This window comes from Anopheles gambiae, chromosome 2 (genome assembly GCF_943734735.2).
Source record: "Anopheles gambiae chromosome 2, idAnoGambNW_F1_1, whole genome shotgun sequence".
Lineage (NCBI taxonomy): Eukaryota > Metazoa > Arthropoda > Insecta > Diptera > Culicidae > Anopheles > Anopheles gambiae.
The window spans coordinates 43178189-43205510 of NC_064601.1; the positions used below are offsets into that span (position 1 = coordinate 43178189).

The following is a 27322-nucleotide window of genomic DNA, read 5'->3' on the forward strand; positions in this document are numbered from 1 at the left end:
ATCTGTCATCAAATATGAATCAGCAACGTTGTTGGATTGCCTTTATCATTTGTATATTACACTTTGAAATTTTTTAATTTTTTATTTTGTAGAACCCACGCCGGAGGCTGGCCCATTTCTAACAAGGATCGAACCACGCGTACCATCGGACCGGAGGCTAATTAAGCAACGTCGATCAAATTTCCCACAACTGCCAATAGTACGTGTGTGCATTAAAATCCCTTTTCCCGAGCCCGCAACGAGAAGTGGCGCATTTCATTACTTTGCAAAATGCATTTCGAACCCCGGTCACGGTCCCGGTTTGACCGGGCCGGCGCGCGTTTCAATTTCAGCCGTCAGTTGTCCAACAATGGCGCGTACCGACCGAGGCCTGGCAAACTTTTATCAACACATAGTTGCGCCGGCATGTTGTGCATGGCAAAAGATGCTAAACCAACCTCGAAACCCTGGGAAGGAATTATGCAAACCTGAGTGCCCGCGCGACGGCTGCAGAAAGCCGAGATGCGAAGCGTACGAAAGTGACGGGCACTCCAGTGCAGCGGGAAAACGTCAAATTCAATCAATCGTTCCAGCCAGACAGGAGAGACTGGCCACGTCCGGGTATGGGAGGGGGTGGGAAAGGGTCGAATGGAGTTTGAGAATTGGCACCGATGCGTTAAGTCCGATCCGCGCGCGTGTGTGTGTGTGTTCAGCCGAGGGCGAAGAATTGTTCCGAGATCGGAGGGCAGGATTTGGCCCGAGCGTATTTTTTTGCTGCTGCTGTTGTTGTTGATGTTGTTGAAGCGGCGGAAAGAAAACCGCTCAACCCCACGCAAACCGTTCGCTCGGGCCACATGCTGTCCAGATTGCTAAACAACATTTGCAGCCGAGAACCGTCACTTGGTTTCGTTCCCGGGCGCAGGACCGGGAAATGCAAATGCGGCTAATCGAACTGGCTAGATGCAGCTCACCGAACCGACGATCGGTCAGCGATGCATACGGAAGTAACTGTTAATTTGCCACCATCGCCGACGGCCAATGGAAAGAAGCCATGCCTGTCGGTTGGCCACCGGTCAAGCCGGTGCCGACTGAAGCAGCGGTTCCCGGGCCGGATTAAACAATTTCCCTTTGATACTGCTCTTTAAATAATATCCAATCCAGCGGTGCAGACACAACCATCGGCAGAACTGGCGAAACAACACACGTCGATACTAGCGGGTGTACGGTTGGAAGGATCAGTATTGGGGTTGGATAAAAAAGTATTCTACAAGTTCGTTTTCCGTTTCTTGCTTTAAATTTGAATTGCTTTTATATTGCAGAGCTTAAAAAAAAACCAACCATCGAGCCAATACATGCCCACACCGCGTCGGTGTCGGGGTACAAATGTATTGCAAATAATATGCCTTGACTTCATTACTTTCGGCGAAATGTATTCGCACTTCATTGGCACGCTGCCGCTGTTTGTGCAAAACATTTGCCTCGCGTGTCACGCACGGATGCAGTCGGTAAAGAGAGCGCACTGGTGCTGGATTAAATATTTGACGTTCGTTTGCTGTATTTTCCTTTCCGGTGCCCGTTGCCGATGCGCTACGTGCCGCTCCCCGCTCGAACGGGGGGACGGGGGCACTTTGACTTTGCAAAATTAATGACTATTTTGTCTATCGATTATTGATTGATTGATTCACTGTTGCGTTCAGCATATTGATTACATTTCGAGAAATGGCGATTCGTGCGCCAGTCAATCCCGCTTTAGGGAAGGTTTTTGTTAATGCAACGGGTGCTTATTGGTTGTCTGCTTTCAGGCGCTGGTTAGAGAGCGCGATACGCAAACGAGAACACTTTTTCCCTTAAATTATAACACAAAGGTAATATCCCAAAGATGCTTTAAACGTTCAGCTGAAATACAACATTTCAGCACATTTTTCGTAGGGATGGTAGTGTATCGTCCCAGCAAAAGCAAAATAAAAACATTACGGCGCATTTACACAGCGCGCGCGTCTTGTCGTTTTCGGTGGTGCGGATTTGCATTTCTGTTAGCATGTGCTTCTGTACCTTCCTCATTGCTTCGTACTTTCATTCAATATCGTTATCGGCTCGTGAATATTTCACACCCATCCACACCCAACTCCAATAAATAATCCAAATCTACGTAGGCGTGATGTACAGATAGGTGAACGCACTTTTGAAGTCGTCCCAGAATTCACCTATCTTGGGTCAAAGGTCAGCAACGACAACAGTATGGAAGTTGAGTTGCGCGCAAGGATGCTGGCTGCCAACCGGTCATTCTACAGCCTGAAAAAGCAGTTCACCTCAAAGAACCTGTCGCGACGGACGAAGCTGGGACTATATAGTACCTATATAGTACCAGTACTCACATACGCCTCTGAGACATGGACACTGTCCAAATCTGACGAAGCCCTCTTAGCCGCGTTCGAGAGGAAGATGCTCAGAAGGATACTTGGCCCCGTATGTGTGGAAGGACAATGGAGGAGCCGCTATAATGACGAGCTATACGAGATGTACGGCGACCTCACTGTCGTACAGCGTATTAAGCTCGCCAGGCTCCGGTGGGCTGGCCATGTTGTACGCATGGAAACGGACGACCCAGCCCGTAAAGTCTTTTTAGGCCGTCCACAAGGACAGAGGAGGCGTGGTAGGCCCAAATTGAGGTGGCAAGATGGCGTGGAGGCGTCCGCCATTAAGGCCGGGATAACGGACTGGCAGACGAAGGCGCGAGACCGTGAGCGGTTTCGGACACTCCTGAGGCAGGCCAAGACCGCAAAGCGGTTGTAGCGCCGGATAAGTCACCACACCCAACTCCAACCCACGGCAGCACCACCGGCAACTAGCACCGGAAACGCTCGGTGCGCACAAGCCGATACCGACAGGCACGTAAACGGCTTGACGGACCAAACAATCGGTACGCATGGGAATCAATTTCCGTACATATTTCGCGATCTTTGACAGCTGTACTCCTTCCCTCCCTCTCCCCCATAGTACTCGGCGTGAGTACGTGTGTGCAAGCTATCACAGAAGCCGGAACCCCGCAGGTCATGGGAGAGTCTCAGCGAAGCCCTCTCGAAACGAAGAGTGAAGACTACCAACGACATAACAAAAAAAGTTCTGTGCGTATGTCTCATGTGCGAGGTTGCAAGGTTTCCAATTCGATAGTCGATAATTTCTCCAACATTGGACCGATGCTTGCAATGCAGCGCACGTGTCACGTTTCACATTCGATGAGGCAGGAGGCAACACACCGTTAACAAAAGGGACGGTGGTAGTAATGGTGGGCGGTCAGGCCAGCTAGAGAGAGAGGTTAACACATTCGGCCAAGGCACGATCGTTCTTTTGCCCTTGTGCCCAAAATGAATGTTAATCAGATACGCAACGCAGAACTACAACAAGCGTTCCGAAAAGTGCGATAGAGTTTGGGGCTCGTTGTCTGGCGCGGGGGATAGTTCTGCCTGCGAGTGGACCACGGAGTAGGCCCCGATGAACGATCGAACAAGGTGCATTAATCAAACTTTTATCGACAGCATGCGAACGAAAGTATCAACGTAGAGTTTGGGGCGAGATGAGCAGTTAGCTCTGGATAGTTAGCTCGTTTGCTCGGGGTAGCTGTAGCGGCGGAAGGGTGCAAAAAGCACATAAAAAGTCACGGTTTTAAAGTGCGTACGAACTGTTGGGTGGTGCCTTCACAACTGTACGTCCTACTCGCACATCGCATACAATGAGTGACGTGCGAGGGAGTCGGTCGCTCACAAGTGGACTCGAATTGCTCATGGCGCGAACGCATTCAAAATCCCGGAGTTCTCCACTCGAAAGAGAGAAAGAGAGAGAGAGGGAGGAAGAGAGAGAGGAAGAGAAAGAGAGAGAGAGAGAGAGAGAGAGAGAGGGAGGGAGAGAGAGAGGAAGAGAGAGAGAGAGAAAGAATCAGTTGTGATGCTGCGAGCGTCCGCCGAACACGGTCAATGTGTTCCAAAATTCATCCTTTTAATTAAACTTCTCACAGGACGCCAGGTCACGTTGCATTGCACTGCGCTGATGCAACACCGACGAGAACATGGAAGGTAACAGATGAGCCGGCAAACTGAAACTTGTGTTGTTGTGCTGGTGTTCTCGTGAGTGCATGATGCACGTTACGGAATGGAGAAGAACAAAATGAAACATTTTCTTATCTTGTCGTTGGCATGTTTTTAGGAGGCTATCCCCAACACTTCCCCATCGCAGTGCTTTCCCTGTTTGCGTTAAGCTTTACGCATTTGTTTCTACCGAACCGGATGTAAAAAGAGACCATCACAAAAGAAAACGAGTCCCAACTTTGAGGACCACACACATAACTCGAACGGTAACTTGTTTAACGACATGTCTCATCTCATCTCTCCCAGGATGACCACGGCTCAGTGTGGGAAGAGTTTATTTATTTGTGCATTTTTCACACCATACCCTTTTTTGTTAAATTGCAACGTTGTATGTGTGTGTAACATGCGTTTTCCAAGCAAGCGTCCGTCTGGTTGACGCAGAACATTGCACCAGATGCACGCTTTACTAAAAAAATACATCTTGTTCTGTAGTGACGCTTTGTGAAAGGTGTAGGATAGGACATTTTCAACCGATAAGGTTCAGGGAGGAGGCATTCTGCCGTCAGAGTACGACATCTGTCAGTCGACAACGATGAAAGTATGAGAGTTATGACCATTTCCTAGTGGGAATACTCTCGACTGTCGTCAGTGTTTTAAACCAGTGTATCATAGTAAAAACATTTGTTTTGAAAAAATACTGTCCAAACTACCCATTTTCAAAGTTGTTATCTTTGCCCAGTTATTGTTTTATCTGCTTGCTCTATAATATAACCACATGCGGGAATTGAAATTTAAAACAAGTTTTACGTCTATTAAACTTTGTTTAACACTGGAAAAATGGTGGATGCATATATCAATGTTTCTGATTGCAAAATAATCTATTTTTTAATATCATAATAAAACACCTGCTAATTCTGAATTGGTGAGATGAACAATCGTTCAAAACACTTCATTCCTGATTTTCATTAAAAATTATCATGTAAAATTCATATCTTTTACCACGGCCAGATTACTGTTTACATGCAAATTCCATCAAACAAGCACATCAAATATTCGAAGCATTATTCGTCGCCTTCGTAGCTCAAAGCTTCCGGGATGGAACACTGTCGGGCCTCGATAGTAGGAAGTTTCCAATCGGGCATTAATAAAATCATGCGGCCACGCGTATGGAAATGATGATTGATTGCATTTGATTTCATCCATCAGTCTCGGGAACAGCGTACTGCACTATTCATTTATTGTGCCTCATCGTCTATCATCGAAAGTCAGTCTAGCCGGACTGTTCGTTCGGACATTTTCCAACGGTCTAGCGGGTCCGTGACATCTACAGCGGTGTCGCTAATGTGCTGCTCGTGCTCAGAATTGAGCAGCGCAATCGAAATGCTTAATTAGTTCGTACCCGGTTTAGTTCGCATTAAAATACGTTTCAATGCTAATAAACTTTGAACGGACTGTACCGTCTAATATTTCCCAATTTTTAAACCATTGAAAAGGCGTTTCCCCGCTTTTGATCAACCTCATACAGTACGGGCTTTGGTACGTTTGGTTTGGTGCGAGAAATCCGTCACTTCCGGCAACGGAAATGAGACTTCTTCACCGTAGACGCGTTTGCTAGCGTTCCTATTTGGCGAATCCTGTTCCGGTACAAGGAGGCAAGCCGAAGATGCCGATGTCAGCGTCGCAGTCGGATGCAGCGCACACGTACCGCTCATTAGGCCGTGGCAGTAGGAAGGGTCACACAATATATCGAACACAATGGGCGTTTCGGAGGTGGGAGCTGTGTTCGAAATACGATGTATTCATTGCAAACGCTCATTTTGTAGGATGAATTTACGCGCTACATAAAGATTTGTCTACTCTAGCTAGCATCGGTTGCAAGCGTTGGGACACTCGTGATACGCAGATACGGCAAGCTAAACGCCGGCCCCTGCCGCAGTGTGAGTCTATGCCAAATGAGCATTGAGTACCGTGAATTATCTCATTGCAAACAGGGAAAAGAACCGACTCCGGTCAAAGGTACATCATATCACTCAGGGTGGCGTTGGCCGTTGGATGGTGACACATGATGCGTTCCGTGGGTTCCGGTAATCGGCATGATTGGTTCACCGCGGTACCCCGTACTCACGGCGCACAGATAGGCGAAGCAAGGCCACTCGGTCGGCGAGTATCCATCGGGGGTAACCGACTGTTCCGAGCACACCGAGTTCCGTCCGAGGCAGCGAGTGTGATGAGATCGAGTGCTCAAGGGGGGTGGGTGCTCGCGTGTTCCGGATGTTTGGACTACGGATTGTCCTACAATTTTTGCTGATCGCCTGGTAGTTTACGCACTCAGCAAAATGTATCTCGGCACTCTTTTGTTCTCACCCCGTGTCTCCCTACTTTATTTAATTGGAGTACCCACGGTAAGATGATAGCAGCTAAATAAAAAAAAGTTGAAAATTTTGCACAAAAAGGCAGCACACGCCCCCATTAAGGCTTTATGAGAGTACGATAGTATTAAAATGTATATAAAATAGCTACCCGCACAACATCGGATTGGGGCTCGTCCGGGATTTGAACCCGGGACCTCTCGCACCCGAAGCGAAAATCATACCCCTAGACCAACGAGCCACAGTTACTTGGACACTTCCACTAAAAACAGCATTGCAAAACCGTAGTTTGGTTTGTTATCAACTTAGCCAACGAAAAATAGTAGATAACAGAGGTGAAAGTACACTTTCGACTATCGGCACAAATTCTAACACTTTATAGCTTATGTAGTGTTGGAAATGTTCCAGCAAGCTGCTTTTTTGCTCATTTCGTTTGATGCTACTACAGCACTCGCCACGCGTTTCATTTATCATGTCGATTTATTGCTAAACAAGTTGTTACCGAAGTGAGAAACAACAACACCCTCACGTCACATATGCACATTGAGCACAAGACCTGCAAGTACACCGAGGCGAACGGTGAGAGCACACAGCCGAGGTGGCAACATTAAACAGAGCCGACATAATAAAATATGTCTTAACATCATTATCGATCACTTAAAACCGATTGCTTCGCTTTTCCGGTACAGCGTCTGGCCACCACAGGTGTAACCATTCTAACGCTATGATTGTACACCGCACCACAAAGCGCATGCCGGCGGCAGCGGTACATTCGTGTCCGACAGCTCGAATCGGCATAATATTGTCCATACCTTCTCTGTCCGCCTTTGGGAGGCAAGGAACAAGGCAAAAGAAAATCTCTGCCACTACTCTTAACTACTCACAGCGAACCCGCTGTACCACCACCAACCACCACCCGTGTTAATAGTGGAGGAAAATTTATGAAACTGTTTGCATGCTGGCCTGTTTTTGAACTCCCGCCCGGAATGGAACTCCCTGCCTTTCAAGACGGCCCCCAGGGCACGGGACGGCGTGTCAAGATTGCTCCCCGACAAAATGTAGGCTGAGAAGAGAAGAGAAGAGAAGAGAGAAGGGGAAACGTACGTAGCTCACAGAAGAAGGCAGAAGGCCCAGCAATAGCGAGCTGCAATTTGCTCCGAATTTATCGTCCAAATTGTCTCTCACTCTCTACCGAGCGCGTGGCCCTTTTCTTTTCCTCGAAAAACGGTAGATGAACAACTTTCGTTCAAATTATTTCCCTCCTCCTCTCTACGCCTTCTTCCCGTGCTCGTTTTACCATTCGCCATGGTTGTGCATAAATTTTCCGACTATTTTTACTGCCCATTTGAAGGCCAATAATGCAACAGCTTGGCGTTACTGAAAGGCGACTAGCGATTGCGGTAGTGATGTTGGTACGCTCCCGTCCCGAGGCTAGTTTTATTTCCCTCGCACAATTATCCTCCAAAAGTTGGCAGAAAAAAGCAGGGAAAATCGTGTTTTGGTGAAGACAGGAACGTGCAACTTTAACACCTCCCGGTAAGGGCACACAGCGCGCGCCTAGTGGTGTGCTGCTATCTCAAGACGCCGACAAGACCACAGCGAGACCAACCAAAACGGCGAAAGTTTTTCCGCCAGTCTCGCTGTCATTGTCCTTCCGCTGCCTCGTTTGCATGCAGCACGAGCGGTAGTCTAATTAAATTTCGACCTGATGGAAAAACGATTTCCCTTTCGTTGCTTGCTGGAGCTATGAGTTGGACTTGCAGTTGATGAAAGTGAATGCGAGGACATGAAGGAAGGCGGAGCTAACGAGTTGAGTAATTTTGTATTTCGTTTGTTTCGTTACTTGCACAAAGTTATTTGCTTGACCTTTACAAAAAGGATTTTTTTTTCTGTGGAAGTAAGCATGCGTTGGAAACATCCACCTAAGGATGAGGTAAAACGATGCATTTGGTGAATCTTAAAAAACAATAAATTGTTCAATGTAGACATGTTTCATGATTAAGTACTTCAATCAGTCTCCGCTACGAAGGACTAGAAAGTCACTAAAAGTCGTACCATAGGACCCGGGTACCCACCGACCTTGCTTACCACCATCCTCCTCCGAAACCGATGAAGCTATCCACTTCCGGATTGTGCAAACATCGAATCAATCTGGATCCCTCTAGCCACCGTTTCATGCGTGACCACGAAAGCATGACGGATAATAAACGAATGATTGTGTATTTCATCATCGCTCACGGATGTCTCCTTTCGCCAAGCTATCGTGTGCCGGAAGAATCGCTATTCGGAATCGTTTGTTATTGCTCCCATTTGGCCTCGCCTATGTGTTATCGGAATTGATTAATGAACCAAGCTGAACCACTCATAAATCATCCACCATTCGTCGCCCCCTCGCGGTCCCTCTATTGTTTTGGCACTGTTTTGTTTGGCGCTGTAAGACGAAGGGAATTTTCTCCAGCTAAATATCCCTTGCACGAAGGGAAGTGGAAACGACCCCGGGGATGGCAAGGTGGAGGCAAGTCATATTCAAATTCAGCGCCGTCAATATAAATGTTAACGAAACGTGTTTCCTTCACGTGTCGTCAAATGATGTATGAATATGGGCAGGAGTGGAACAGTTCACATTTAATGGAAGCACTCTGGCTGAATATGAGCTCATACATTTTCGGTACTTTACGAGACACGGTTCAGTGACAATGACGTGATAACCGCACAACCGTTATCTTGAAACAAGCAGTCAAAGTATGTGGAACATGTTTTTCTACTGAGTCAATTGAGGAAGACAAACAAAACGGTTAGTTATTGTTACAAGCGTATTTACCTTACAATTGAAGTCAACATTGTCTATAAAAGACATATTTTGTGGATCCGTTCAGGTGAAACTTTTCAAATTAGTATAATAATTTGGTTATTTGACCTGAGCTTGTCGCACACACTAGGTTTCACATTCGTTTCCATTATAATAGAGCTGATAATGTTTTATTGCTGAATAAGAAGGTTGTAGAATAATTATGAAACGTAATTTAGCTGTTTCTTCTTCAGTTGTTAATTTAATGTAACTGTTAACGCTACAATTTAAAGAAAAACCGACAACAGAACCCAAACAAATCTAAAGTAACGTTGCAATTCTACTCTCTGCTTTGCTTTCTGAAACCATAAATTTGATGAGCTTTATTTTACGCCTAATGCATTTTGAAGCAGTTTTTAATGGTGCAAAAATTTATCTCAAAATGATCCCTGCGTGGAGCATAAATTTCGCGGCTAAGAACTGCACCATCCTTCAATACCAAAGGTATGGCCTCTTCCAAAGCATAAACGTACACGTACGAAAACGCGCGCTTGCTGGCAAATTTACCAGCGTTAGAGCGCCTGAGGATGGTGTCGAGGCACTGTGTCACTGGCGGTGGATGAGAAAATCCTTTCAGGGCAATTATGTTCTTTCTGACATCGATGGCGTATGCAAAACGCAGAAGATGTAACCAGGCGAGCAAGAAACAACAAAAAAAAACAGAGACAAAGTTCCGAACGCCAGTATGCCGCGGGGAACTGAAGTTTTGTGAATGCTTTGCAAACTATCATTTCCGCCAGTCGTGCCGGCGAGGCGTACCGAATGCACATAACATGCGAACATTGCAGAATGGTGATTTATCGAGGGATTAAGTGTGACATTCCGTCCGTTTACGACGTTCCGTAGATATGGAACTTGGAAATGGCTTCTAACTGGCTTTCGGCTGACCAACGATGGTGGTGGCAAACGGGACGATCCCGCGTTCGCACGATGCCTTGCCGATGGGCTTGCAAATTGATGGGAATTGATTTTTTGTTTGTCTGCTATACTGCAACGGTGCTATGGTAGTAGTCGTTTTCAGCTTTGGAACAACGCTAGATCCCGGATGATGCGCGCACCTCACCACTGAATAAAAGCTTCCACAATCGCCATCAATATTCGAGATGTGACATTTTATGTTGTACACATAAAGCTTTACAATGTCTTTTTTGCGAGATCAAGCATTGTTTTACTTCACAAAAGATACTGATTTTGTAGCAGTTAGTTTACGTGTTGGAATACTGATAATAGATGTTAATTCTAAGGATGAATGTGACCAGGGCACTGTGACTGACTATGCTGAACTATTAACTTCTCATGATGTGTAAATAATTTAGGCATCCCAGCTACGTACGTGTCCACTCGTCGGGTTCTCTCCCGCATCACATTCGACGCATTACGCTTCGTCGGCCAAGAACAATGGCAAGAAACAGATCCTTCCGGCAAGACCGACATTACCGTTACAAGAACGTCATTCGAAGCAGCTCATTCTGGTCCGTCCACAGAGCTATGCCCGAGATATCAATGCTGACAGCTGTTCAACCATTCAAATAAAGGATAAGCTGATGTATGGCACTCGGAGCTGTCTTACACGGAACGTGCTAAATACCGCACCGAATTACTCCACGGTTCACAAAGATAAGGTCCACCGAGCGAGCGAAGCCGGGGAGAGGCATCCTAAGCAAAGCAGCAGGAACCAAACGGTACGGACACTTTCTCCAAACTTGCACGACGATGATCGGGCCGAACCACTGGTGAAGTTCTCGAGCGCGTGTGGAGAAGCCAATGAGTGACTGAAGAAGAAAATAAATTTACTTTCCATTGTTCGGCGATGTCATCTTTATCTATGGCGCAAGACAGGCCCTGACAGGGCATGGTTGAGCAAAGCAGGAAGAAATGGTATTTTCAGCCTTCCTCCTCGTGCCGAGGTTCACGGCGAGCCAAGAAGTTTTCCTTTTGTTATCGAACGGACAAGGAACAAGGCGAAACGACGAGTGACACAAGTGTATCCTTTCCCTGTTGGCGGACCCATCTCTTTCATGCAATCTTTTTTTTTTTTTAACACGTTATCCTTTTCTCTTTCTTTCCTTGGTATCTCCTATTGCCCATTTTCATCGTCTTGCTCTACTCAATAGCGTTATTGATAAAGCCTCTCATCTTCGAACGTCGCACCCGTTCTTTCTAACATTAACGCCGTCTATTGCACGTAAGAAGAGGTACGAAAAAGCACATGGAAACGAAACAACTCGGCATTTTCCGAAGGCACTCAGTCTGAACCAACTGAGGAAGAAGTATTGTTCTCTGGAGCATCACATCCCCGACGCATTTTATACCTCTACATTTTCCCGCTCAACACACACACAGACACAAACACGCTCTGTTGTGAATGCGGAGTTGTTGCTTCGCTGCGACGTTGCTTCATCTTTCAGAAAATCCGCTGGGTGTAAGAATAATTTGACAGATTAATAGGAGCATCTCCGTCCCATCCCCAGGGGGCTTCCGGGCTGCCGACACGGTCCGTTTGTGAGTGCCTGAAGCATGGAGCTAACAAAATGGAAATCGTACCAACTGTAGTATGTTTTTTACCATATTTTGACACGTAACCGTACGTCCGTGAAGATTAGGAACGGTGAATGTATTAGTATGTTTAAGAAGACTGTGTTCAAGACAAAATTTGATGAATATCTGCAAGGCATCTAAGCTTTATGAGCAATATCGAACGTATTTCCTTTGTATTTATTATATAACAAACAACTGAATGTATTGCTAAGTTCAAAATTTATAAAACTAGAAAATGTAAAGTTCTAATATTTCTAAAACAGAATACAAACTAAGAAACTAACATTACGAACAATTTTGTATGATCTACCAGTTGCTTGCAACTTTCACAAACATGGAGTTAGACGACTTAACAATTTAATAAAAGTTGTAGACTAGTTTCCAAAATCAGATAACGTATGATACCCGTAGCCAATTGAGTGTTTGAAAGTTCCGTATTTGGTGAAGCTCAGTCGCTCAGGTAACCAAGATCTTGTCTGAAGATACGTCATTTCATACCATAGCTGAGAGTTGAGCAATTAATCAGATGAGAACCTCAAACACCCATTGCACGGAAGAATCGATGTAAACCTACTTTAAAGTAAATCGGATGGAAAAATGACATTTGTGTCTGATTCGTATCTTCGTTGAAATAAATACTGAACAATTTATCACAAATGTTAGTTATATAATTAGCCTAGCATTGAGCCCAGTAGTAGCCACTGTGATGATGTGACAAGTCTCCTTTTTCCTTTGGAATGTTTTTCATGACGCACATTAAACAGTGATTCCCAAAATATGTAATACTGTAATACTTAAAAACTCATTAATACGAATGAGAACAATTATTATTGCATATCGAATTTAAATAACAAAAAAAGAATAAGAAAACCAAGCAAAACTCTCAGGATAAACCCTGTTTGATGTCTGCTGTGTATACCTGCTGACTTCTAAACCTTGTTTTATCATACGAAAAAGGTTTGCTGACACCTGCTTAACCGCTACGGTCCATCTTACTGCTAAATGTGGTTTAATTGAGTGCATATTACTTTCACCTTCACGAGTTTTTTTTGCTCTCCTATCTTGGACAGCAATCAACTCGGGTCTTTAAAGGTTGAGCAGAGCGAAGTAAAAAATAAACAGAATCCTATTTCTGTTAGAACCTGCACTTTTATAATCTCTGTCTGTGTACGTTTCACAGTTCTGTCGACGTGCAAAACGAGTAGCGAATAGTCCGAACAGCTGCTAATCCTTTTCCTTCCCTCATTTCATTTGTTATTCCTTTGGCTCGAGGATATTTTGCGCGCATTGCTATCCTACCACCTTCTGGTATATAGCATGTTTTCACCTGAGCACGTCCTCGCGTTCGCTTAAGGCAAAGAGATATGCTTAAAAAGCTGTTACAGTAGCTGCTTGAAAAAAAAAATCGTCCATTTATACGGCTACCCACAAAAGGAGTGTGAAAACTGGTGATGGATAGGATATTTTTTTTTAATTATTTAGCTTGAATTCCCCTAATTAAAGTGGTTTTGTGTCGAAGGATTCCATGATTTGAGCCACAATGCCTTCTACGTACCTAGACCGTTTACTGCGGCCTGTTGCTACGATTCAATTCGTGTGTGAAATGGGAGTGTTAATACCAATCCAGGATACCATAGAATGTGCTGAGATCATTGAAAGGGTGGGCTGACAAATCAGATTTATTGCTAGGGAAGTGGTCGCAGGCAACTTTGCTCGGTTGCCAAGAGAGCAACCTCCGGCATCGAATTGGAGCCGGCCCTTTCTCTGACACGTTGTCGGTATCGTAATGCTTCTGGCTATGTAGCAATCGAATATTGGAAGACAGATACTAACCTTCTTCTTCGTTGCATAAAGTAATGTCCTTCGGGCGCGAAATAGATTCATCACAAGATTCATTAATTATAAGCTACAATAGGGTCTTTTGCGTAGGAGAAACAACACAGTAAGTACTAGAAGCGAGGGAATGCCAAACTTCAAACATCCACTTCTGAAGTCGCTGTTTGTTTTATTTCGAGACTAGTTACTATAGATGCAGACAGTCTCGTGGTCCTCTTTGTTGAACAGGGAATAACGTTTGTGTATTAACACTAAACTACTTCACAACTGGTGCAATTCAAACAATATTTTGTAAATATGATTTGATTTCTTTAGTAACCCACAAACACTATACTTTTCTATTTTTTACTTGGAATGAATTAAAAAATTACACAAAAAATTCATCCTCTTAAATTAGTATTAGCAGCTCACTCTGAATGAAAAGAAGCTCTAATGTTTCCAATAAATCATATTTTATCCAGAAGAGAAGTCCTAACATCGTTGTTCAATCATGCAAATCTCATGCTTTTTAAAGCTGTAACGAATGACACATCCACACAATACATTATACTCTAGACTACCACCGCCTTCTTGTTTCATTAACCAATTAATCCTAGCCTTATGTCGACGATAAATCTCTTGCAGTAAAAGTTGGCAAATCGACGAGTGACCACCATACTACATAGGTGCATAGTATAACTTCAATCGTAGGATACATGATTCTGTTCATCTCTTGAGGAGAACAGAAATTGGATTGCACTTTTCCTTGGAACGAAGTACTAATTATTGAAGGCTTTAAATTAAATCCATCAGACAACACAATCTGCACTTGTGCTTACGGTCCCCGACGAAGACTGGTTTAAGTAAACGCAGACGAAGTAGACGTTGTTTCTCTTCGAGTTGGAACCAACACCGAAAAATGAAATGAAATATCAACAATGGAATCCTTGGGTATGAAAACTCCTGCAGAAACGTTAGACTTGAAACCGAGAAATCTATCATAAATTCATATGTAAGAGCTCGTATTCACCACTCAACAGATCGTATTCTTGTGCATAACTCGAAGCATTGCTGACCGGACATGTTGGGTTTGCATTCGCTTATCTTTCGCATAAACTGTCAACCATCAGCAAGAACGACAGACGTAGTACCGTCGACAGAACAGTAAAGTTTGTTTGCGTTTTTATTTTGATTACTACCGTAAACATTGCATGCCATTGGCGGTGGCATCCACTCAAATGGTGGCAATCTTGCTAGAAAGGAGCTTTATTTTTCAATCTCAGTTCAGATCACGGCCTCGCTCTATGAAACTTTCCCAGTACCATGCTACAGGGGCAGATTAGCCTACCATTTGAGGAAACTAACGAAAGCCATTCGAATTCCAGCTCCGTTGCCAATGGTGTCAGATGGGCTCCTCGGTTGGGAAATGAAACTAATACCTATGGCAAACAGAAATAATTCTACCAAACTGCACCCCGAACGAACGAGCAGTAACAGTTTAACCTACTGAAAGAGCCCTCCAGCCCACCTCCCACCAACCAGAACACCTCGCAAGGGAAGGCAAATGTTAGTGACACAAATGTCACAATGGAATCAGCTCGTTACCTCCTCTCCTGGGGTGAAATATTTTTCCAGACCATCTACAGCCCCACGTTCCCGCGTTACCGTTACAGCTAGTTCATACTATCACGCCAATGCTTTACCTGTTGGAAAAGCCATTTCTCCGCTGGGAGGGGCGCATGAGCATGTTTTTGTGTGGCTAACGCGACTGCCAGAAGCGAGGGGTTCTGAATAAATGTTTTGGGCACAAATATTGATATTTTTCATTCTTGTGCCGCAAGTTGATAAATAAAGTAGAAGCAGTAGCAGATAGTATGGCAACTTCCAATGACTCGCGGAGCTCCCAGGAAAATGGTACTGTTGACATTGCAACATTCGTGTTGGTAATCGTAGCATTAGGAAGCAGCGTTGTAGCGATGTGCAAGTCAATGGGTACACATACACACGCGCCCAGCAATGGTAACGCGTATAATAGTTCAAATAAAACTGTACCAAACAGGGAGAATGATAAATTGAAGTACAGTTTAAACAACAATTTCAACCAATTTGCAATCAAATGAAGAAACGTTAGCTAAATACAATTATTTTTCCCTCGTGAAATATTTATTGGTTAGCATATTAGTCCCTCTTACTATGATGGGTCTAGTCTATAAATTTAGAGTAAAGGTAGAAGATAAACCAAACAACTTGTTAAACTGTTAAGATAATCGATAACGATAACAATAAATTACCAATTATTAATATTATTTTTAGTTGAGTTCCGCATGGCAAAAAACATATTGCAGTTATTTTGTTTGTAAAAATACAATGTAATATAAACAACACGAATGACATTTCAAGTCATTTATGTCAAGGAGTCAAGGAGTCAAGCAGGCTTGTTATCCACAATAGTTGACCGAAGATGAGTCAATTATTTTTCCATTATTTTGTACCAGCTCGACAACAAAAGACACGTATGTGAAGTCAAGAATGAAACACGAATAAAAACTAGTTTTTACCGATTTGTAACCTATTTATGTCCGTCTTAAGCCGTATCAATCTACTTTATGGGGACAAACAAGTCTCAAAACGATCCCCATATCCTGCATAAAAAATAAGAAATGGATATTATTTTTCTCTGTTTCATGTTTCGTTCCAAATAAACATGTTGCGACTTAAGCCTCACACCTCACTATATGGAATTTTCCATTGATAATCTACAGCTACCGAACTTTACTTGAATAATTTGATTCGCTAAGAGAACAGGAAAATATAGAGAAAATACTGCACGTGAGAAGATTGCAGATGAATCAGATATCTGTAATTTGAATTTGATTGATGACTGCTTGTAAAAAAGTATGTGTTTGTTTTTACTTAAACTTAAACATAAACTTAACCATACAAGGTTAAGCTAAGCCTTAAAAATGTTTTAATTGCATCATGTGGATTGAATATTTTAGCCGACATGCAACGCCTAACCACGCGGCTACATGAGGTGAAATATACAGAGAAATGAACTATTTGACAGGTGAAATATCTGACGGATAAAGTATCACAGCAACCAGCTGATGTGCAATGTAAATAAATAACGTGTACACAATCGCAATTAAATCCTTAAAATAACTTTAATATCAAGCATTTCGTCAATTTTCAGTCAACAATTAATCATTTCTTGCAACTAGGGAATGTTCCGCTTAGAAAGATATTCTTTTTAAGGGAATTTCGAAAGCGGATATTGTATCTCTCCCAACTCTTTATCTGTATCTGTCAGATATTTCACCTGTCAAATAGTTCATTTCGCTGTATATTTCACCTCGTGTAGCCGCACGGTAACGTTTGAAGCAAAGTAGTTCTCAATTTTACCGCATTGCAAACCATCTCTTGTGTTCACTGCTTCTGCAAAGAGTAGCTGTCAGCATTGCTGAACGACTACAGCATTTATTCGACTAACTTTGCTCGCTGCGCAACACCGAGTCAAACCCCGCCGACCTCCGTGACGTGATGGTTTCACTGTTGTGTGAAACTTGCTACAAAGTGATCGCGACCGAAGATTCACACCAGACGAGCAAGAGTACCACCCGCACAAAAAGCACCAGGTCACTCCATGGGAAATGTACGCTAACCACATGCTGGCAAACTGCTGCGTTGTCGAGGAACCGAGCTGGAAAAATGAGTGTAATGTCGCTGATGGCCAGCGGTGAAAAGCACTTGCTAGGTCGGTCACACAGTACGAACAAAACAGACAACAATTTAGCCACAGGAATTAGGATTTGCGATGAACCTGTGCAAGAAGTGCGGTAAACACGGCAAGACAACCGTGTACGTGAGCATTAGCAAGGCTAAAGTGCGTCAGCGTTAATTGCGGAAAACGGTGTGCAGTAGAGAATGAAACCCGCTAAACGGATGTACATCGACGAGTGGTTGGTTCTGAGTGGTGTAAAAAAGTCCTCGAATATTTTATATTTTTCTTGCACGTTTAGCGTACTGGCTTGGGTATCTTGTTGCTAAGTCGTTAGCTATGAAAGCGCAGTTTAGAGAGCTTGCCTGTTTTGCACAGCAAATGAGGTACTTAGCAATAACGACCTATCAGTAATTAGCGGTGTCGAATATGTGCTATAGTAACACTATTGATTACCTGATTAAAAACGGCCAATTTATTAATCATTCGCCAATTTAATGTTTTAAGCATAATTATTAAATAAAGATAACTGCTTCTCCAAATTACGTTTTAAAATAAAAAATAAAAATGAAACCGTTATAATATTATCATATTCTTCTGTTATCATATTCAAACTAATGTTATGTTATCGCCGCATGATAAATTTTATACATTTTAAGGATATATCGAGACTTACAATGTATTCAAGCGCCTTCGTGTGATGTGAATCAATCCTGCCTTTCGGCCATACGCACAATGTTACAGCGCTTTCGACGAGTGTGATCACCAATATCGCCGACGCAGACAAATCAAATTTCATTTCACATCCGCACAGTTCAACTCCTGCCGTAGCACAGAGAGAAGCGATGGCCTCCCGATGTGGTCCCAAAAACACACGCTGATCCTGGTAACGATGGACATCGATTGGCATGATGGAATAATCTCTCCTCTCTCGGCCCCCACCCCTAGTTTCCTAGTTTCGTTGCGTAACACATTCAGCCCGTCGTGCAGAGAACATGTACGGATAATGTTGTTCTTTAATTTCACGCTCCGACCCTAAGCAACCGTGTCGGTCGTTATAGACCAGAGCCAAAGCGCACCACATCCAACCCAAGCGCCAACAATGTCCTGGAGCAAAATGTCCACAAATCGAACCAGTCGGCTTTGCTGGTACATACGCTGGTAGGATAATCTATTCCCGTCTGCAGGGCTACCTTGATCGTTGCGATGGTGAACAGAGCTCATGTCTCTCTTTGATGATGTTTTTGATGCTGGTAGTGTACCTTACCTTATTATTCGATGCAACGATATACGATGAAACGGTAGTGTACTCGAGATGGCTAGGTACACTGGAGATGTGGTCCACTGGCTGGGCTCTATGGAAAAAGTGCTTAATTTTTTCACGATTTAGCCAGTCCGAGGAACATGTCTGTTATGAACGAGTTAAAGAGCGATGTAATAGTGCGAGATGAACTTGTGCAAAAAATACAATCAAACTGCACGTATGAATAAAAACTAAGTGAACTAAAAAATAATCGAATTTACCAACAGTACGAAGCTTGCTTTAGAAAGTCTGAGATCGAAACATAACCGCATCTTGATTGTCGTTTGTTTTTTCTACCTGGCCTGCCGTAAAGGGAAACAATTCTTTTGTAGTAACATTACGTTTTGGGACATTGCGAGGGGTTTCACCCTCTCCATGGACCCACCCTTATTATAATAAAAAAATGGTTTATAGTTGCTTAGCAAAAATGAAATGCTTTACGAGTAGTTGTTTTCATTTGTGCATTTAAAGAAGAGACAGAATAAGATAGAAACATACAACATTCCTCTGGCGAAACATCTAAAGCAAAGATAATCAAGAGTACCATTAAGATCAGATTGAAAAAGACTGATTGCATCACCTAAAATTAAGAAGAAATAAGAACCTTACATTTTCGCAAAGATGGAAAACAAAATGTCCTTCGTTTTATGGGAGGTTCCACTATTACGACGTAATATTACCGTTTTGATTGAAACACATTTCACAATACCATCGTAAGATTCCTTCATGGAATAATGCTTCCCAATAATGCAAGAACAAATATTATTGTGCTTTTGCACCATATCCATTTGTTCTATGAATGCCTCTGTCAAGCGTAAACACCACTAAGAATCACTCTCGACGATAATATGAAATCGTTTTGTTCTGCTGGCTGTCAATTAAAAGCTTACTACGAACGTGATGCTCTTGATGTCGATAAAAGCCAATTATTACCATGAAGCAATTCCAGCACAGTATTTTTTCTAAACAATTTTGGGAAATGATTTATGAACTCGCACTAATTTCATTTCACCGATTCGGCAAAAGCAACAAGAGAACGTAAATGAATATTTCTCGGCGTATGATTGCTACGTTGTTAGCCATATGAGCGTCGGATGTGAAGATGCTATCCAAACAAAATATGTTTTATTACTATCGAGTTATTTATTGCTGTCCAGCGCCTGTGGCACGTGCATATCATGATGGCAAAAATATGAAGAGAACTTACGACATCTATCGAGTTTGATCTATTCGATACACACTTTTCAATTTTTGTTGTCTCAAGCGATTACAAGATTTTTAAATTAAAAAAAAAAATTTAACTGTCTTATATTTTAAATTTGAAATACGCCCTAACGATAATACGGATTACAACAATGAAAGTGACATATAATACAGATATTTATGGATTTCAAGAAAATGTAAATGTTAATTCGATATCCTGTACTACAGTGGCCAACTCGGACGACTCTGTAACATGCCCGCCGTGGGTTCAAATTTAGAATAGACCATCGCCCGTATCATGATCTGACCATCCGTTTGCGTGATACTGTATAAGACTCGAAAGCCTGTATGAACGGCATGTCCGCGTAGGACGTTATGCCAAGTAGAACGAAAAATAAGTAAATGCTCAATCGAGTGGGATAGTCCGGTGAGCAGCAACGAGATGTCAAAACTAAAGACTAAATGCCAATGATTGGACAAGACATTAACTATGGTGTAAATTATAAATAAGCAAACTTAGTAAGATAATGGTTCTGAGCACGTTGGGACGAACGACGAAAATCCATTCGCCGCCCACATATGTTACATTGCCAAAGTTGAAAAAAAAAACGGTATAACATATGTTTTCTTACAACAATGAATGGTGTTTTTTCTAACCTACAGTACAGTATTCTAAGAACAGTTTGTGCATCACTTCACACAGCCATGCCCATGCTCGAAATAAATCAAAAAGCTGCAGCTCCAACACCTTTTTATCACGCGCATATGTTATTTTCTCCTGCCAAAAATTAAGTAGGATAAACATATTGCCAACTATGATAAGAGGACATGAGTGTCTCGTCGAACGGATTTCCGTCGTTCGCCACAACGGGCTGATGACCAGTACCTCTTGTAAATAAACTTGTATAAACAGAACGCAATGTAACTTAACTTTGGGTTGTATTATACACTGAAAGAAAATCGAATACGCTGGAGTCGTACGTACAGATAAATCACATTTCTCACGCAGGGAACAACTTATGTAACTAAATTTTAGACAAAAAATATAGGGTTCTTCCCATTTCCACCAGTTTTGCTTCCTTCGCAATCTCGACGTCTTAATTTTGATGGTTAACAACCCACATGTATATATTCCTATTATGTACAATAACATATTTATTCAAGCCATCTTTTACGATCATAATTGTACAAAAGCATGCAAAACTTCACCCTTCTGGGTGTTAAGCATCACTATAGAACCTTAGTTGTACGCCTCACGACTTGCCATTTACTAAGGATACATAATATAATAGATTCATTTCCTACATCAAGGGAACCAAAGCAGCTGGCCGAAGGCAAATGCTTAGAACCACCGCCACGGTCAGCGATGCGAGGAGAATTTTGTTTTTGTTCTCATCCCGCAGTAAAAATATTTTCCACCTTTCACCCCAATCTGTCGCCAAGTGCTGCTACTTTCTCCGTGTTTGTTTTCATTAATTCCACTTTGATTTATTTCAGCATTCACTCTTATGAAAACATGGCTATTTTGTAATTCAACGAAAACAAAGATCTTTATTAAAACAACCGCCTACCTTTCGCTGTTCCCAGCGGTTCAACAGTCCACCGTAAGGACTCGCCTGTCCTTTCACAGTTTTGATTCAAAGGGAAGTTTCTTATTAGCTTTATTAAACGGGAAAATCAGACTACATCTGCACAAAAGACCAATGAACGACTACGGGGTACATATTGAAGCACACCACTACGCCAGACGCTTTGAGCGCACTTTCAAAAGGACAGAGTAGGCTTTGTCCTGAACGTTGTGCAGCTATGGCCGATATGCCGTCCATCATGTCCCGAATCTAACCGACCACGTTTAGGATATCACGTTTCTTTGCCGTGTACGCTGCAGCAGCCCAGAGAATATCCAAACGTTTACATGTTACCCAGGTGGAGACAAAACGGGCTGCCCCCGAACGGATCATGGTTCCGGATCTTCTCATCAAAATAACCATCACCCATCACCCCCTGCCTGTTGGTGGTCGTCGAATAGCGTTGCTACTTTGTTGACCGAGTGCTGGCTTTAAAAGCACGTCCGCAACGATCCTTCATACAGTGCCTGGTAAGACATCATGTAAGGGCCACCCGCCCGCATTACAAGGACGTGTTCAAACTTTAATAACCCGAGCGATTGCGATACGACGACGAGAGGCACGGGAACTTTTCAAGGTTGTCAACGCTTCTTCGCAGTTCACCGATTTTCTATCCCCGGTGCGCAAGATGAATGTTTGGCAAGGAAATATGTGCACAAACGGGTACGTGAACAGTGTCGTCCTACCGATCCGACAACGTATGATACAATGTATGGTAAAGTTGTCAACTGCGCTCCACCCGGTGCACTGGATGACTTGCTATTCTAGCGACGTTAAATGGCCCGTAAAACTATGAACCAACGTTCCATGTACCCAGGGGCAAGAGATTCTTGAAAGTGATGAAGTATTTTAGGGAAATTTGAGATGCCAAGCGTGCGGTTTGTTACGCCACATTTATTAAACATTTATTTGTCGAAAATCTATCCAATCGAACGTCTAAACTTTATGCGAAAATTTAGTAATTTTACGCTTTTCACATCGTTCGAAGGTGCTAATGTCTAAAATTCAAGCCAGATAGATATCGCTCCTCTCACTAAACTCCCAACAGAATTGACAATCCTTAAGTAATGGCCGTCGCCGGTTGATTACAAAGCTAAAATCACTCGCAAATTACACAGCGGACCGTCGGCCACTAATTCGTTTTGAGTTTTAAGCAATTGGCTATGATTGCTGCGATAGAAACGGGGGCTAGCTTGTGGCAGCTTAGTGTATGTTCATTCTGCCAAGACCTGCAGGGACAAATCCCGGGTCAACCTTCAAACAGGAGCCACATTAGCACCGGCAGCAAATGAAAAGGCTAACGATGTGATTGAAGTCTCCTGTAAACTCTCGCAATGCACCACTGTCCTCTGTCCTTCGCTGAAAATCCTTACAGAACCGTGCCTTCGTTCTGTTGACCATAGTGCCGGTTTCTGTTGTATCAATTTTGCAAATGAATCCTGGAGCAACATTGAACCCGGGCCCAGAAACTTGACAGAACCGCAGACAGGCGCTTGTACCACGTCACGTACAATTTGATCCGCTTTTGTAACGACTCTTACGTATTCGATGCGCTTCCTTTCTCCAGCCCGGATCATGGACTGCATTCTTGAGCTACGAAAGCAAGCCTACCCCCGTCAGCTATGGACGAGATTTTCTTGTTGTGCTGCTGTTGTTGGCTCTGCTCCTAAACCAAGCGCAGCACAGGCACAGAAAGGATTCCTATTACTATTAAGCCTTACAGCAGAGTGGCTGACCGGGAGTTTGTGATGAAGGTATGTGTGTGTATGTGTGTGTGTTCCAAATCTCTACTGGATGGAATTGGAAATCCGAATGAAAACGGCATTTTCATCGGATCGTCCATTATTATTTTGTCTCATTTTAGCCTTGTAACCTACCATTATCGCTTCGAGCTCGCAGAATACCCGTGAGGCCAGTCATCGTAACCAAAAGCGGGACGACGAGAATAATTCGCCAGTAAAATGAACCACAATCGTGGGTCTCAAATTTCCAATTCATAAACGTTGGTTTTATGAAACGGCTCGTTCGAGCTCGATGCTGGCCAAACATTAAGTTTCGGTCACCTTACCCTTTGATTATCCTTCATGATCTACCTTTGTTGTAGGTTTGCTCATTGTTCTTTCGTAGTGTATGATAACAGTGGAAAAAGATTAAGCTGCTGGGATCAAATGGCACAAAACGAGGTACTGACCTAGGGTTCTCTGGTACTGACGATTCTAAGGTTTGTTTTTCATTTCCAAATCTACCTAAGAATATTTTAGTAAATGTTCCTATGTATTTAAATTACCTATTAATACATGCAGAATAAATTCTTGTCTACATATTTTTCAATAATTTAAGTATTCAAATGTATGATGTAAAAGGGGCAACACAATTTTTTTAGATGTATATCATGCAAAATTAACGCGATTACATAATCCCTGCGGAGGATTGGACATTTGCCTAGCTTTTTTTCCAAAGGTTTTATTTATCTAGGGTTGTATACTATTTTGTTGGGCATCCCTCACACAAATCTAATTTGTTTTTTCATTAGTTCGCTAACCGCAAACCGGCAATGGGTTTCAATCACTACTGTTCCCTCTGAATTGCCACACTCATCCCTCCCGCCCCGGTAGGGAAATATTTTACTATTTCAATCCTTGGTCATTCAAGCCAAGATGGAAAATTTTGAGTGGAAACGAACCATGACGGCAACATGCCTTTGGCATCGTTCAGCAATAACTCCCTAACATGTTTCCAAATTCATACACCCTCTTTGGAAATGAACTGAAAAATGGGTCAATTAACATTCGGACCAAGGAAAAAGGGATCAGAACTAGCCAACTAGTTGCAAAAAAGGGAGGGCTATGCTGTGCGCTATCCATGAGGCGTTACTGTACTTTCAAATGGCGGAAACGAACATTGACAGCAATTGACAGTTGATTAATTCGAAATTGATTTAAATCGCATCGATTCCAAACCGTTGCGATGGGGGCAGCTAAATAACATAAAAATCATGCCCTCGCGCCAGTTTGGGATACATAAATGAGATGTCGGAAACGGACGTCAACACTATCCAATTCTGCGAATGTACACGATTGAAGTTAATTTAATTTGAAGCACATTAACAGACTGCAATCGTAACTGCAGTCATGTTAACGTCGACATTTCACTAGTCACCAGATGAGTTAAACTTCAGTGCTGCTCTTGAAATCGATTCATGTTGACGGCACTGGCGTACATTGTTGCTGAAATGTGGAATGCAGTGGCCAGTGGAGGTTGGGGCGTAATCCGATGGATAATGATGATAGTCAATAAAGGATACACTGTTTTTAAATAAATACGTATTAACTCTACGAAACCGCAAGCATGTGAAGTGCAAACGAATTTACAACGAGTGTCCATTTAGCTTGTAATCCTTCCGTAGTACGGATGGAAACAAAATCGAACGCGTTGTAAAGGTGTTAAACATTGTTGATGTTGTTTTTTTTTTAAATAAAAGCAGAAACTCTAACGTGATTACGCGTTTTTTCAGTATTTTTGAGGTAAAAATTTATTACATATAACTGCAATTAAACCTTATAAATACGGCCGAATTGCACGATAAATAAATAAAATTTAAAATCTGCATATGAACGAACGTTTCAGCGCTTGGAAATAAACCAACGAGGAAAATGTTCATACCATCAGAACTTAGTACACAGTGAATCGATGTTGTGAAACATACATATTGCAAAGTATTACTAATAGACATGGCAAAGTTTTTCATCAAAGGAACATTATTTTTACGAGACTATTCTTGCCACAAAGGTTGCGTGGTTGCACGCGACATCCAAAGCAATTTTGAATTGAAAATATTTCGCGATAGCAACGAAACTTCAAAGCAAACGTACGCGATATCAGCAATGGCAACGTATCGAAAGTAGGAGAGAAGATTCCGTTTGGATTACAAATTGGATTAAAATTTCGCATGCATATAATGCAACAGATAATCAACAGAGTAAAGCTTTGAAGCTCAGACCGTTTGAGTCCTTGAGTTTGAGAATTTTTATTAATAAAAACTGAAATTATTTGAAATTTGCATAATAATAAACGCCAAGTCGCACAGGCAACATTAATAGCAAATATATTAAACAATGAGATTGACGCACCAGAGATATTAGTTGACTTGAACATACCTAAACGTAATCTTAGAGCGAGGGACACCCTACGGCCTCTTAATTCATTGTATGCGAATATCCTATATCAGCTATGAGCAAGACTTTCAACAAATAGAGCTCTATTTTTTCAAAGCGTTCAAAAACAACATATTAGTGTCGATTATCTGATTCAAACGGAAATGTGTCAAACAAAATCGCGCTACACGAACTGAAACGAAATCGGTATTATACAAGCTTGTTAGAGACTTCTTTCGTTGACTCGAGACATTGCTACCAAATTGATCTGAAATGGATTTGTTTGTCAAAACAAATTGCAACGCGTAACGCAGGAAGTATCGTACCAATTTATAATTATTTCTACGTGTGGCATATTATTGTTCTTTAAATGTGTTTGGCAATCTCATGAAAAGTAGCGCTTGTGGTATGATTTTCTAATTTCTGTGTATTTCGTAATTCCCACCCTTTTTGTAGTGAATAATTACAAAAAATCCCTTTTGAATTTAATTACATGCAATTCATGTGGTTTAAATATATGTATTTAGTAGTTAAACCGTAAAACAAACCGCTTTCCGTAGCTTTAACCTGACGGAAAGCTGTTTGACAAAAAACGGTCTCCGTTTGAGTCAGGTAATGCAAATGACCTTCGTTCAGTTCGATATATCAAACCAGAGACAAATCGAGTCCTCTAACACGAATCATAATAGAAAATGAGCATTTTTGATACTTTTTCTCAAGCAGTTGAGTCACATAATCGGCACTATTATTAGGATCGAAGAAGACAAGAATATGTAGGTTAGGATAGCTTAAATTATGTTATGTTCATTTAGACGTTTGTCCGTTGAACTGAAATAAATAAATAAAAAATTAATTTGAAGTAATTTGAAAAAATAACATGATTTTATTCTCCAAATAAAAAGTGGAAAAGAGAGTAGCGAGAGTTGCTATGTTGCGTGAGAAGAATTTTGAATGTAAAATAGTCCGTATCACTTTCTAAAATACCTTTCTACAATATCTTTTGACAACATATCTTCCAAAATTTCGACAGCTACTACGACTAAACTTATAAAATATGATCAGACCGGTCTCGTGCTATATTCGTCAACTTGTACGACTTAACAACATGCCCGTCAAGAATGTCAAGCCCCGAAAGGACCGTGCCACCATACGTAGTGCTGACTATCCTGCTACAAGTAATCCATAAGTCACTGAAAGCCAAGCCCACTAGTGCAACAGGCAGGCCTTCACCAACAACGGTTGTTGAAACAAAGTAGAAGAAGAAGAAATAATAATATCGATAAAAAACATTTTTTCGAAACTTTACTATTTACGTAAGACCCTACTATTAGGCATCTTTTTTAAATGACATACACACGACAATTACCGTGTTACAATTACCGAATCAATACCCGTAAGTGTTTATTCCACTATTACAGATGTACAAAAGAACCTCATTACATTACTTATAGTGTCCTTCATTCCTGGCCGATGGCATAGTATTTACACAAAAAACAACAAATCCTTTTACTATACATAGTGACTTATTCATGGACCTTTTTTTCATTTCGTCGCTAAAGCTTGGCAAAAGTTACAAAAACCCGATGAAATAACATTAAGAACGTGCAATGACTTACTTACTTGTCTTTGCTCAGTATTACTCCACGGTTTACATTGCCAAAAACATCGTATATACATCCAGCGCA

At 42.2% G+C, this 27322-nt stretch overlaps 1 protein-coding gene and 1 non-coding gene across 7 annotated transcripts in view; both read right to left on the bottom strand.

Moving 5' to 3' along the window:
- Positions 1–27322, bottom strand: part of LOC1271567 (protein winged eye) — a 309805-nt gene that overhangs the window by 202970 nt on the left and 79513 nt on the right. The gene's annotated exons all lie outside the window — the stretch shown is intronic.
- Trnap-cgg (transfer RNA proline (anticodon CGG)) lies at positions 6600–6671 on the bottom strand. The gene has a single exon. It is a non-coding gene; the product is annotated as a tRNA-Pro (tRNA).